Source organism: Salminus brasiliensis, chromosome 17, assembly GCF_030463535.1.
Source record: "Salminus brasiliensis chromosome 17, fSalBra1.hap2, whole genome shotgun sequence".
Taxonomy (NCBI): Eukaryota; Metazoa; Chordata; class Actinopteri; order Characiformes; family Bryconidae; genus Salminus; species Salminus brasiliensis.
Window position 1 is genome coordinate 7,619,237 of NC_132894.1, and position 13,805 is coordinate 7,633,041.

Consider the following 13,805-nt stretch of genomic DNA (forward strand, 5'->3'; position numbering starts at 1 on the left):
AATAAGACACAGGGCTTGATGCTAGTTACACTCTCTACATGCAACCACTTACGTTTGGTCTCATTTGCACACAGTCTGTTAAACAAGACGCTATAAGATATAAGTATGAGACAGCAGTCCTAACTATTCTTCGTATCTTGTTACGTGTACTAACAAGATGTAAATGAACCTATTTATTTAGAATACTTTTTATTCTACACTAGTGTGTGAAATCGTTAGCAATAAAAAAAAAATCTTGATATGTTAAAAAAACACTGTCTATGGGAAAACTGTAAAAAAAATGATAATAATAATAATTTCTATAATTTCATTTCTATTGGTCCATTCATCATGAAATTCTGTCACAATGTAAAGAACAACTGCCAGATTCACATTTCAAAAAGTAAAAGATATATTAGATTTTATATTTATTTATATATTTGATATTTATTTATATATTTATTTATATATATATTTATATAACACATTTAGTTATATAACACAATATTATTATTATTATTATTATTATTATTATTATTTGCAAAATTTGTGCTAAAAAAAACAATATAGTCCATATTTAATATCTAATCCACACAAAGGACCCACTCAAATGCTTTTGTTTTTGATGACTTATATCCAACCATTCAGTCTACATCAGTTTAGCCAAGCCCATTTTCACATTACAATTTGTTCCAAATATGGTGTCACTCCTTAGTCCATACAGTCCATACCTGGCTTCTACGTTGTAAAAAAAAAATCATTAACTACAACAGTTTAGTATTTAGTTTTCAACAGGTTAGCCCCACCCCTTAACACTTTTTACATATTCAAAATATAGGCTGCGAGCGAAATTACGTTTTACGTTTTAGGGCTTAATAGTCTCTCCCAACTAAGGAAATACAATATTACTAAAGAGGGGAGTAGGGATCCATTTTGGTCACAGACATAGGGTTCAAGCCATACAGTCCAGCTGCAAAGACAACCCATTCTTTTGTGACGTCCCACTGAAGTTATGAAGAGGGTTTCATCCTGGGCTGCTTTTTGAAACAGGCACAATACAGGGCAGCCCCATTTACAAATTAAAATAACATGCAATAGAAACGTACGAATCTGGGTATTTAATCATAATCAGGGTAATGCTTCTTGTTTCTCCAGTTCCATGTCCCATGTTTTTAAATCCAGAGTCCAGAGTCTGGAACTTGCCATCAGTTAGAGCCAAAAGGAAAAGAAGCTTCATAAAGATACATAGAAGAGGGAGTCATTTGTGTGTGTGTGTGTGTGTGTGTGTGTGTGTGTGTGTGTGTGCATTGTGGCAGGCCCATGCTGCCTGGCGGAGCAGTGAGTGAATCTTCTTTATTCAGGAGGAAACAAAGGAGAGGCCGCCCCAGCGGTGGTGTGCCCAGCGCCTGCCTGCGACACAGATCAATACCATCATAAATAATAAATAAGGAAAAACAGGTAAAATAAACCCGGTAAATAAATGTGTGTTGTCTTGTCTTCCCTCATTGCCCCCTTCCCCCTCCACACACACACACACACAACCCTCTCACTCTTTCTCTCACCTAATGGATTGTGCAGTGGCCTGGTATGTGGTTTGCCCATGTTGCCATGGTGACTGGTCAGTGAGCCCCAGCGGCGAAGTGTGATGACGAGCGACGACTCAATTCAGTCCTGCTTCTACACACACACACACACACACAGGCTGTGGGAACCAGCAGGGCACACATACACGCCTGGGGGAGCCAATGGGGCATATTCACCAATACACACACATACACACACCCATACATACTCACACACACGGGCTGGAACTTATCCGACCTCACCGCCGCTTTGTATCGACCACTCAGAGGCGAGGCGAAACAGAAATATTACTCCAAAGGGGTGTATTATAGCTACGGGGCTGCTCTGCTACTTCATATTACAATATTGACAATCTGCAGTGGACAACACACTCCTGTTATATGAAGAACATGGATCACCGCCGGCCGTGCGAGGTATCCCAGCCACATAATTATTTTATTTCTTCACAAACCGTTCCTCAAAATAACACCACAATATTCCAGTCCGGCTCTGGAGCCTGTAGTGCCCATGCTGACAACTTAATGATTACCCCCAGGAGGCCTTTGGTGGCCATTGTGGTGTTCTATAATGGATTGGTCACTGGGGTGTACTGCTCTGTGGAGTTCATAGCCAGAAGTCACGGTCAGCAATGTTTTTCTGACGGTGAAAAAAAAAAAAGAACAGAAATAAACAATAAAGCCTCGCCGCTCGTCTTTATGACACTTTAATTTGCAATCCAGTTTGAAAAGCAGGCTCCAAACTCATTTTGCGTGTGAACGTATGTGAGGGTGACATGTCTTCACACAAGCTACTTGGTTCCACACAAAATAAGGGCAGAAAGGAAAACACTTATTACACATCGATATGTAATTAGTGTAAGGATATATACTATATACATAATTACAGACATATAGTATTTTACAGATATTATAGTATATAAGTATATAGTTACAGAATGTAATTAAGTACAGATGGATATGTAATTATATATATATATGTAATTAGATACATGCCAATATCTACTCACATATCTATATATACTTAATTACATAGTAAAGGTGTAATTATTTCAATACAGAATTTTAAAAAATGGAAAATGATCATAATATAAAGTGTATTGCTGATATGCACAATCACTCTTTTTTCATAGGCCTTCTGTTTTGCGTTTCCATAGAAACCACTTTCAGTGATCAAAACTAGGCACTCTTTGATCTGGATGCATCCTACCAGTTTAGCTCCACCCTTTTACAATTGTTCAGTCATCAGTGTTCATCAGTGATCTGTTTATTATTTGTTTAAAAAAATCACAATAAAGTGCAATCAGAACACAGCCTATTTACATATTTCAGCCTTCATGGCACTAAGACTTAATTATTTGTGGCTTATTAGAACCTGATTCTTTACTTCACTGTTATTGTTATTGTTACAGCTGTCTCTTAAAGTCACCCTATATGGAAGGTAATACATGAACAAGTACTTCAGCACTGGACAGCGACCAGGGGCCTGTAACGCGCACAGACTGTACACTGCCTGTCAAAAGTTAACGCTAATTAACCCTTTAATCTAACTGAAGAACGTTTGTCCTTAAACAGTTTAAATATGCGCTTTTAACAAATGTTTGGAAGAAAAGGTGGTCAAATCATTTATGCAAAACCTGCTCTCCATACCAAGGAAGACCAATATGCCCACCATTCTTTCCCAGCTACTGTTGCAAAGTTCTCAAAAATCCCAATCCTTCTATAGATGTTCTATAATGTTTTATAGATTATTTAATAGATTAAAGGGTTAGGCTTCCAAAGTTATTTATATAATTACGTTATTGTAGTTCATTCACACCAACCAGCTTGGAGATGCCAACAAATTTGCCACCATTAGCTTGATTACATAACAAATTTCACACATCATTTGAAATGAATAACACCTTCTAAATTTAGGCATTTTGCCTTTTGCATGGGATTTTTGCCCAAGTCCTTTTCCCAGTTTTCCCTCTGGGACAAATAAAGCACATGTACCGTATCTGTCTACATCTACAGCTTGACCAACTTGGCAACAGTTGCTATGAAATCATGGATCTGTGGGCGGAGCATAGATAGGTTCATTTACATTTATGACATTTGGCTGACGCTACTAGCCCGAGAGATTTCCATTCGAATTTGAGTCCAACTTAACTCTAAAAAAAAGCGACTGCAGGAGAATTCCTATTTCAAAAGAAAGCAAGTTGTCTCCAAATTTCTGATGGCCAGCGTTGCGATGACCCTTGCACTTGGCTAACACTCAGGTAATTTCAGTGTACAGCTCCCGAACCCCCTCGCATGAGCATCTGAAGTGGCGTAGCGCACACTCTCTGCAGGCAGACAGGTCATGGGCTGTCCTGTCACGGCTGCCGTCAATCAAGCGTGCCGACACCTTCCTCAGCAAACAACACAGTGGCCCTGAAATCTGCTGACAAACAGGCTGCTGCTCTGTGCCTCGAGTATACAGCGCATCTGCCTTACAAATGAGGCAGTGGGCGGCCCGGAGTCGGTGTTAGGAGGGTTCCTCTGCTGGGCGGTTGGTAGGGGGGCGGAGAATGCTTTAACACAGGCAGTTCTAACCCCATGAAAGTATGGCTTCGAGCTGCCAACATGACCCTGTGTCCTCTCTCTCTCTCGCTCTTTTTCTTCCTCTTTCTCTCTCGCTCGTCTCTCTCCCCATAATTATGTTGTTTGTTTACAAATCTTTCTCTTGTTCTTACATCTTTTCCTTTTTCTTAATTTCAACATTGAGGACAATTTAAAATTTAAAGCAGCATTATGTGAGAATTGATATGTTGCCTTTTGGGCTCCCCCTACAGGAGCCCAAGAATCAGGAATTCACATTTACTCCACTGCTGTCAATACAAACCAGGCTATGAGCTCCCCCTTGTGGACAGGTACACACATGCATTTGCTGGCAAGCTGAAAGATAGAGAACTGGCATCTGAAGGTAGAGAATGTGAAGCATGTGGACTGAGACAGGAGTAGTTTTTACAGGAGCATTCTGGGCCCAGAGTGACAATGATAGAGACGCCATTCTACCTACAACAGTCAAAGGTAAACTCAACATGATTCTGAAGCTGCTACCTAATGTTGCTTCAAAGCTTAAAAAATAATATTCTAGAGATTCTAGAGTATTTTTCTTATTATTTTAAACTGATGTGTTTGATGTTGATTCAATGTGACTGAAGTGACATTGGGAGCTGTCTTTACTGTAAGCTCATGTGTCTTTCTTCCTCTTATGATAGGTTTTTTGTGTACTTGTGTTTAACTGATCAAGGACAGAGTTGTTTACCTTGCTGTTTTTTTGGCTTTTGTATTCTCCTGTTGTTTTTTTTTAACAAAAGTCTTCAAAGGGAAACTCTGATTTTCCTAAATGTGTGTATAATTCAACCTTTGAGATGTAAACAAAGTCATACGGAGTGGTTTAGTATGTTTGGACTGGCATCCAAATGTGTTATGTCATGATTGTATACAGCACCAGTACCTTTACTAAAGAACCATTGAAGAACATTTTTATATACATTTGTTTGTTGAATTTTTCCCTTGTTCTCCCAAACTGGTGCAGCCAATTAACCCACTCATTCGTAGCTTCCCCTAGCACTAGCAATGCTCCCGACCAAAAAGAAAACAGAGACTTAACACGTCACCACTTTTCTAACTGCAGCTGATGCAACGCACTCAGAGGAAAGCGCCAGTCCCCAGCTCCATCATGCCAGCTAATAGACGTCTGTGCCAGCCAATATCACTTTAAAAGTGATGAGGGAATAGTGTGCCTTCTACGCACCCGGAGAAAGCACAGCCAATTGTACTCTCACTGACTCTTGCTGCTGATGGCAAAGTGGCATGGCTCAGGATTTGAACTTGCGAGCCCCGCCCATAGCGGTAGTGTAGTCGATCGTTAAGCCCCTTGGATCCAAGAGCCTAATGTGCAAAGAACATTCATAGAAAGTAAAATTTCGACACCAATAAAGAACCATGTCTATACGTCCAAGTCAAGAACTGATTCATTTTGGCTACTCTTTCATTTTATGCCTAACTTTCCAACATCTCCTCACTCCACCACTCTTAGTCATGATAGAAGAAGGGTACATGTCAGAGCTTATTAGCTTTCGTATGTCTTAAGTGTGTCCTTCATCGCCAACCACAATGACACATTCTCCAAAGCCTTCCAGGGTCGCCATGTCTGTCTATCAGTTTGTCTATTTTGGTATTTCGTACCAGCTGCATCTTCCAAAAGCCATGGGGGGGGTTGTAAAAAGCAAAAGCCCTGGCTGTAATTTGTCTCTCCACCTCTCCTTCCCTCTCTCAGGCTGCCGGCTCTCAGAGCCGGCTGGAGTGCACCTGCACTCGCGGACTTGCCGGGGGGGAAGGAAGATGGATTGGCAGCAGGAGGAAGTGGGTCTTTGCTGGGCCATCGCCGGGCCGTCGCCGGGCCCTCCTTCAGCCCTCATTTCTCCAGTCCTGCAGCTAGACTCAACAACCCCACCCCCACCCCGCCCCAGACGGAGGAGGGCCCAAGAGGGAGAGACTGATGTGCCATCAAGCACGGAGTACAACCACTAACCTAACCCAGATCACACTGTCACATGACTCAATTCCACAGACATTTGCGGCCCATCTCCAGCCGTAACCTGAAATAGACTAAAAGAGGCTAAAAATAAGAAACATTAATAATTCCTTTTCCCCTCTAACCTGTGCTGCCTTGGAAAAAAGTCACAAAGTCGACACACAACAGGATGGGTCTTGCTGTTCAGTAGCACACAATGCATACCACTGCTGTTCCAATCCATATAAACCATTATCAATATTCCAGAATTACTCCAAAATAATCCAAAATTCCTTCAACCTTAAAAGTTTCAGACCACCCACAGGTACCAGACCTCCATTCGTCTGGTTGGTGCTGCATCCAGTACTTTTGGGATGAGTTGGGGAGTTGGGGATGAGGTATCAAGTTATTGATATGAAAATTAGAAGAAACATTAGGTTTGGTGTTAATCTTCTCTGTGGACTCCAGACCAGACACTGCATGGATTTGTTCAGTTCCTCCAGCAGCTCACCTAAATTACTCTAATGAAGGACTGATTAGGTAAACTGGGTGTCTGGTGTTGTTCAAATGATGTTTTGCTGATTTTCCAAGTTAAAATTCAGATTTTCGAGCCATATTTCCATCTATTTTCTTATTTTACAGAATAGAGCAACAAAACAAACCATATTAAATGTGGCATAACGTTTTTACATGCCACATATCTATTTTTCCCGCCCCAATATGGTTAATAGGGGTGCCAACATTTTGCAGGCGACCTCATTTCTGTACGTTTGTGTGTATACAGAATAACGTGTTATCGCTCTCTACTCTACTTGGAATAAAAGTTTCTGACGTTAAAATTCCTTCAACCTTAAAACTTTCAGACCACCCACAGGTACCAGACCTCCATTCGTGAGGACCACAGACAGCTATATATTTAAAGAAAGCATAACAGCATAACAATGGTCTCCAGTTTCTAAACACACTGGGTTTTTTTCTTGTTGCTCTTCACAGCAAAAGTGCAAAGCCAGCTTTTCGCCAAACACCTAGAAAAAGCCAAAAAGCCCCAGGCTGGGGGAGGCTTGACAAGATACGTGTGGAAAAGAAAGCGCAACATTTAGGGAGTCCAACGTGTTTTGCCCGTCTTCACAGCCTGCTTTTGGCAGCAGTTGTTTACTTATTTATTTATTTGTTTACTTGTTTAGTTATTGATTTACATTTTTATTAAAATATGAGTTTGAGTTATTGTAAAATGGGCAATATCGAGGTCATGTCTGTATTTTGCACGATGAGGCGATAATGTAATTATCCTGACAGGCCTAATGTCCTGTCCCATGATCCTGAAGCAAATCTAGAAGGGCATGAATAGCCGTAATGACTGGTCGAGCATTATATAAAGATTACATAAACAACGTGTTTAACTGTTCTGTTATGTGAGAACTCTAAAACCACTGTTTCGTTTAGTTTTATGTCCTGAAATGTAGCTACAAGCTCAGCAGTTGGAGGTGCAGCGCTCCAGTGGATGAGATGTTCTACCTTCGATGAATAGAAAGCATTTTCACACTTCAGATAGAAGTTCTTTTGTTCTATACACATTTCACGGCCATGTAACACTAAATGACCCTGTTAGCTTTAGGCAATTAACAGCAGAAAGTGTGTTGTCATTGCCTTCACCGTAAGACATGTTTTGTGTGGATGTCATTTCCTCACAGAGCAAACAATAGCTCCTTTCTTCCGAGCCTGGAAAACACACTGCAAAGAAAACGTGATAAAAAGCATTGCATTCAGGTGTGAAAAACAAACGGTTCCAGCGCGCACACACCCACAAACACACATGCATATAAAAAAGTGCACTTATACACACCTTATACACACTCACACACACACACACGCAAGGAAGTTTGAATTATTCTGACTTTGCGGGGCAGGCTGAGGAAGAGCAGGTGGATTTGTGATTCCAGTAGGCATCTGAAGGCCCTGCGGATGCCACACACACACACACACACTCATACACTCACACGTACACACAGCTGCAAGGCAGGCCATTCTCATTTTCACTGAGCAAGGTCGACCCTTACGCATCTGTGAGTGTGAAAAATGTGTCTGCACGCTAACAGCGAGCGGCTAACGGCTAACAGTACGTTTACTTATGGCTACAACGGGCAAGAAATACGGCCGTCCCGTTCTTACTCATTCAGAAGGGTTTATAAAGCACCGCGGCGCAAGGCCTTCCACGATGGTAAGGACAAATATGTTTGTGTATCCGTGTTTGTGTGTGCCTGTGTCAGTGTCGTGACATTGCTGAAACACGGCAAAGAGCAAGTGCTTCTCGTTTAATGACTACAGCTCCAGTTCTGTAAATTCTCCACGCTGTCAAAAACGCAGAAAGGTGTGGTAGTTTAGGAAGCATAACTTAGTGTTTGTCACTTTTCATGATATTTCATACAGTTGTGGGCAAAAGTTTGGCCCCACCTTTTAAAGTGCATAGCATGTCCAAATGTTTGTGGACACCCATTCTAATGAATGCATTCAGATGTGCAAATGCAGACACACACACATAGCTTGTTTAGTCCCTGTAAAGAAGTACTAAATAAACCTGATGAACCTATTGGCACCATGCTGCCTTATGCCAGGTGTGGGCTAGAGGGGTATACAGTCCCCCAACATTGAGCTGTGGAGCAGTGGAAGAACTTTGTTCTCTGGAATGATGGTTGGTGCTCCATCCAAAACCTTTGGGATGAGTTGGGGAGTTGGGGATGAGGTTGGGTATCAAGTTATTGATATGAAAATTAGAAGAAACATTAGGTTTGGTGTTAATTTTCTCTGTGGACTCCAGACACTGCATGGATTTGTCTAATTAAGGACTGATTAGGTAAACTCTTGTGTTGTTCAATTTTCCAAGTTAAAATTCAGATTTTCGAGCCATATTTCCATCTGTTTTCTTATTTTACAGAATAGAGCAACAAAACAAACCATATTAAATGTGGCATAAAATTTGTACATGCCACATATTTATTTCTCCCGCCCCAATATGGTTAATAGTAGTTTTTTATCTAGAAATTTAAAACATCAAATTTAAACAGGGGTGCCAACATTTTGCAGGCGACCTCATTTCTGTACGTTTGTGTGAGTATAACGTGTAATCACTGTCATGCCAAAACCTTGTTTCTCCTAATGGCATCTTTAAAGGAGAAGAATAGACTTCTTAACTTTCAATGAAAATCAAAGTAAAAAAGATGCTATTTCAAGTCATTTTGGAGCATTTCTATTGGTCATCTCAACATGAAATGCATCCAGTGACTGTACTGTACGACCTTAAGGCAGATTCAGGTTATGACAAAAAAGTGTAACATTGGAAAAATATAGAGATACAAGGTTTTTGTGTAACAGTGACGATATGCAGTATAAGCAAACATATCTACGGTGCTCCACCCGTGACCACACACCCAAACACACACACACACACACACACACACACACAGATCAATGCTGTTAGTCCTAGATGCTCATGACGGGCTGCCATGTATACATGTTGATGTTATCGCCTCTTCTCTCACGCGCTGCGGCAGTGCGGCTCGGCGGAGGACACTGATAAGCTGAGAGCTATGGAAACAGACAGCTGTCAGAACATCTTCATCTCCTCAACCCAACTGCCAACACCCTCATACACACACCCACATGCTCCTCCCCCTCCTCCTCCTCAGCCTGTGGGGCTCTTTCTGCAAATACACACCCTCGCTTCAGCAAACAACTGCCCTGTCGTGGCACACTTACACACACGTCTGCATCCATGGCCTGCTGCGTCCGGATGTATAATAGAGTATTATTATTGTTATTATTATTATTATTATTAATCATGCTTTAGTAGCAACTATCTTAAAATAGCAGAATCATGTTGATGCTCCACTGACATCTAATAAGAAGAATGACGTCTCTGCTGGAACACAACGTACTGCATTATGGAACTTTGGTGGAGCTGCTCGAGACCTCTGTACCTCTTAGCTTCTTAAACATGCACAGGGACAGCTGTTCATGAGGCGCAGCTCAAAGCAAGACTTGTATTTATGGCAATAGCATAAAAGTGAACTGCACTCCCTGACCATAGGGGGAGCCCAGGAGCACAAAATACACCAACTTCTCACATACACATAATGCTGCTGTAACTGTCCCATCCTGCTTCCGCATTAGTGTGAAGGTAAGTGGAATCTTGGGTGCTGAGCTCCCCACATCAACGCAGTATGATAAAGTAGTAGAGTGGTACTTGGGTTATAAGTTCTAGGGCTAAGCTTTGGCCACATGCTAATGACCTGAGTAGCCTGATGGCCTGTGAACAGAAGCCATTTTGGAACCGGTAACCTTTTAGCAAAAACTCAAAATGACACCAAATCAATGAAAGCGAAATAAAATCTTTGGAATTATTTGGAATTATGTAATTTCTTACAGAATTGACTGATCTAGTCCTATTGGAAAGATCATTTTAGCACTGCTTCTGAATCAGCTCTGGCCTTTAGCACCCAGAGGTTATAAATGAGTGCTGGTGATAATTAAGCCCAGATTAGCCCTGAGAGACAGCTTTTTACCACAAGTTGACATTATGATATTTGCTCTGATTACTTAATATTACCTCATGATGTTAATCAATGACCTTTTTCAAAATAACGTACTGCTTAAAATAAGCTGTAACTATTAATATACTGCTTTAATCGGGTACTATTTCATCAGTAAATACTGTAACTAAGCTCTGTTACCATTTAATGGTCCAAATGTTTAAGTTAAGGTGAAACTGACTTTTTCTACTTTGCTAGTTCCCAGGTCCCAGGTCATAAGCACAGTGCATTATATCTAGGGTTGGGCAGTATCCACTCAGACAGAGCACGCTACAGTTCCACTGAGTATCAGACAGCCCAAAGCATCTGCTATTGATGAACTGCAGAGCTACCGACACAAGCATTGACGATAAACCTGTGTGTGAGAGAGCGCAAACTCAAGCAGCTGGTGTTAGGAGTAAGAAAAAAGGACGAAACAAGAGACCAGTTCTGCCGTTTGGACACGTAGTCGGCTAGCTAGGCTTAGAGAAGCTGCCTCCACAGGACAGGCCATGTTTTCCAGCTATCTCGAATTCCTGCCCACATCTATTAAAAACTAAAGCAAATCCAACAGTATGATTCCAAGCAGCGCATACAAGCTTGACTGTGCTGACTAATCGCCCAGTGTGTTACACAGTGATTAAAGAGTTAATTGCAAAAAACGCAGGTGTAAATAACTCGCAAGCCCCCTCCTGGGGAATCCTAGTTTACATGAATTGGGCTGTAGCCTTTGGCAAAACTGCATATCAAGCAGGATTTAGCAAACAAACAACTGGCACGTCTACTTACCATCAGCACGCGGCAGCAGCAGCAGCAGCGGGGGGCAGGAGGGGTAAGGGGATGGGGTGGCTTCAGTGCTGAAAGATTTAGACGGCCTGGCCAGGGCCCGCTGCAGCTCGTCCAGTTTTAACAGGGAATGGAGGGTGCAGATAGAGTGGAACACGCTCAAACACACTATCTCTTTCTCTCTCTCTCACACACACACACACACACACACACTAACTATCTCTCACTACAAAGCCACTGCTTTGTCTGTGTTTTCCTCATGGGAATACAAATACTTGTATCCAGTATGGCTGACTCAATGCTATCACATATAGTATATGGCAGGACTGTTCATATAGGTGTGTAAGTGAGTGTTTGTATGTGTGTGTGTGTGTGTGTGTGTGCATTTCTTTTTTTTCCCAGACAGACAGGGAGTAGTACTAGGTTCTGACTGTCTAAGTGTGACTGTGTGTGTATGTGTGTGTGTGTGTGTGTACATCTTGGAATGAGAGCTGTGTATTGGTAAGAACCTGGTGATTATAGTACCGATCACAATACAGGAGTCATGATTCGATATATTGCGATACTGTGAGCAAGAATAATATATTGCCTTTTTTTTTTTACATAAAATAACATAAAATACATTAAAATAAAAGTAAACTGTCATAGTGTAAAAACACACCATCATATATATTTTATGCTGTCAAAAGAGTGGGATCTGAAGACAGGATACAACACTGCCATCTAGCGATCAGGGGTTTAAACACACCACAAAATGAACCACTGCCACAAATCTCTGCATGCAAACCATTTACTATAAAATCAATACAGTGTTGTACCCCGTCTTTAGATCCCACTGTTTTGACTGCATAACATATGTATGATAGTGTGATCTAAAGACGGGGTACAACACTGCATGTAATCTATGTAATCTATGCATGTAAACCATTCATTAAAAATTAATACAGTGTTTTTTTGAGAATCGATACAGTATTGCAAACCATAATATTGTGACTTCGATATATCAATATTTCTGTACACCCCTGCTTGGAATCCTGTTACTACTGCTGAAAGTAAAGCTATAATACCACCTGTCATGCGCTGCTCGTCCCTAATTTGTTTCATCGTATTTAGATCTTAAATCTTTTAGTGGCCAGCTGCTTTAAAAGCTTCTCTCCTCTTAAATGCACACGGCCTGCTTCTAAGCGTTTGTCTCTGGATCCTCTGTAATCCTACTAGCTGGTCAACTCTGACTGATGCCCCCCGAGGTTGGCATGCAGGGCGTAATTAGTGTCTCAACCACCGACGGCAGAAGAACAGCCTTAAAAACATCAACTAGGAGGAGAATCCTGCTTCTTCCTCTACTTCTTCTTCTTCTTCTTTTTTTCAATACACTGCTTCACACACTCATCGCCTCCCACCAACATATCCCCTTGGCATTCTCTCAAAGAACAACTTTCTTTTCATTATTCAAATGCCCTTTAAGAAAAAAAAAAAGCCCCTCAAGCCTCGAGCTTGGCAAATTTGAAGGGATAAAAGAAACAAGTTGTTTTTCAAGGGACCGCCGGCGTCGTTCAAAGTCGCCGCCACTGCCGTATTTGCATCTTTAATGCGAAGCGTGCGCCTCTTGGCGCGACTCGAGTCTCCTCGCAGCTGTTTTATAGCGCCTTCGCGTCATTCACCACGAACCCACTGATGTTCCCCCAAAGCTGTACGTTTTTTTGTGATGTGGCCCGTGTACAAGCTTAAAACTAAAGGTGATACAAAGGGTTCTTTGAGCTATGCCTTAGAAGAAGCACCTATGGTTCCATTAAGAGCATGTCTGTACAAGATATGTGGGAACCTTCAAACCTTTAAATCTTCTATCATCATGGTTCCATTAAGAAGCATGTTTATATAAGATACACCATATGGACAAAAGTATTGGGACACATGCTCATTCATTGTCCAAGGGTAACTCAAGGGTATTAAAAAGGATTTATCCTGTAGTTTGTTGGAGTAAGTGTCTCTACTGCCCAGGAAAGGCTGTCTGCTACATTCTGGAGCATTGCTATGAAGATTTGATTGCATTCAGAGATAAGAGCGCTAGCTTAGATGATCACCATCCCACCTCATGATGGAGCACCATCATTCCGCAGTTCCACTGCTCCAGATTTCTGCACTTCTGGCAGTACTTCTTTAGACAAGCTGTAACTTAAAGTATTTATTCATTAAAGGGGTGTCCTCAAACATTTGGACCAGTAGTGTATGTGGGTGTGAAGGACCTTTAAAATGATCTTCATCCTGACATCTGTTATATAAACATGGCAGGAACCAAAAATTTCCTTTTCATTTTTAACAGTGCTACGTTCCTTCTGTCATTATCGGCAA

The 13,805-nt window shown here is 41.4% G+C and overlaps 1 protein-coding gene across 11 annotated transcripts in view; it reads right to left on the reverse strand.

Moving 5' to 3' along the window:
- The window catches only part of celf5a (cugbp, Elav-like family member 5a), a 264,942-nt gene that overhangs the window by 230,562 nt on the left and 20,575 nt on the right, over window positions 1-13,805 (reverse strand). The gene's annotated exons all lie outside the window — the stretch shown is intronic.